We start from the raw sequence: 1586 nt of genomic DNA, 5'->3' as shown, positions 1-1586 counted from the left end.
GGAAGAACACACGTCTCTCATCACTACTCTGGACGCTGAAAAAAACCCCACCACAACCAAAACAAGAATATTAATAACTACAAGTTCTTCCCATAAACAGCAGGAAAACAGTAAGGACTGTAACACCTCCCAGAACAGCACCTACTAAATGCTGGACTCTGTGACATGGTGGGGAAGACATTTTTTCCCAACTGACACATTTCATGACAGGAAAACCAAACACCACACAAGATTTGTGCCGTGGAGCGATCCTTGTTTTCTAAGGGCTGAAACACAGCGCTGACAGAACAGAGAGTATATTTTGACATACTTGGGAAACTTTCCCCACAGCGACTGCAGAGACTGCACGGTAAGTTTTAAGTACCAATCGGACCAGAAACAGCTTCTAGCTCCGGAAAGCGGTTGTTTTCCGACAAGCAGCAGTCAGCGGGACGGAGCGAGGGGCCAGCCCTCCCGCGGGCGCTGCAGGGACCGGCTGCTCGCCGCCGGCCTTCCCGGGCGGGCGGGCAGGCTCTGGAACCGGGGCACCGCCCCCTCCTTTTGCCGGGACCCCGACCGAGCCGCAGGGAGGGACGGGCGCGAAGGCCGGGCTGGCGGGGCCGGCCCGCGGGCGGGCCGCCGAGGGGCCCAGCACAGGGAGCCGGGCTCGGGAGATGCGCGGGGTCAGCCCCGGCCAGCACCGCGCCCCGGCGGCCCCTGCCCAGGGCTCGCTCTCCTCGCCCTCCCACCTGCCCACAGACCGCCTGACGCAGCCCCCTCCCCTCCCCGCACGGCGCCGCCGGCCAGGGCCGCCCCCGCCCGCCCCTCCTCACCCGCAGCGGGGCGGCCGCGGCCCTGCCCGTCCCGCGCGTCTCCTCAGCGGCCGGGGCGCCGCGCCCGGAGCCACCCGCGCCGGGCTGAGGCCGCGGGCACCGCGCATGCGTGGCGGGCAGGGCGGCAGCGGCCTCCCGCTCCCTCCCTCCCGCCCGGCCCGGCCCGGCCCGGCCCGGCCCGGGAGGCCGGCGGAGCCCTGGGTGCAGGCCCTACCGCCCCGTGACGCTCGAGCCTTGCTGCCCAGTCCCTGCAGGCCTTCCCTCAGGGAACAGGTATCCCGTAGTAAAATAACCGGGGGAAAGGGAGGAAAATGCTGTGATGTTTCTTGCACGGCGGCCCCTTTCCTTCTGCTGCCAGTCCGAGGCGGCGATGCAGCCTCCCGTCTCCTGACTACTTGGTGGTTTTTTTAGTTTCAGTGCTGGTGTGGACTGCAGCGCTCTCGTTTGGAGGGAACCCCTTTTGTGCCTCCAACAGAAGGGGAAGGACCGTGGTGACATTCCAAGAGAGATGTCACCATCCCTGACCCAGTAAAGTGCACAAGTCAGCAGGCCAAGCACTGAGACAGGTAACTCTGAAATGAAACAATTGGCTCCAAGCTGCAACAGGGGAGGTTTACACTGGACATTAGGAAAAAAAAAAAAAAATCACAGAAAGAGTGGTCAGACACTGGAACAGGCTGCCCAGGGAGGCAATGGAGTCACCATCCCTGGATGCGTTTAAGGGTTGTTTGGATGTGGCATTGGTGGAGATGGTTTAGGGGAGAACTTTGTAGA

The sequence above is a fragment of the Apus apus genome, chromosome 3, assembly GCF_020740795.1.
Source record: "Apus apus isolate bApuApu2 chromosome 3, bApuApu2.pri.cur, whole genome shotgun sequence".
Taxonomy (NCBI): Eukaryota; Metazoa; Chordata; class Aves; order Apodiformes; family Apodidae; genus Apus; species Apus apus.
The sequence above is the reverse complement of the archived record's forward strand: the minus strand, read 5'-3'. Positions refer to the sequence as shown.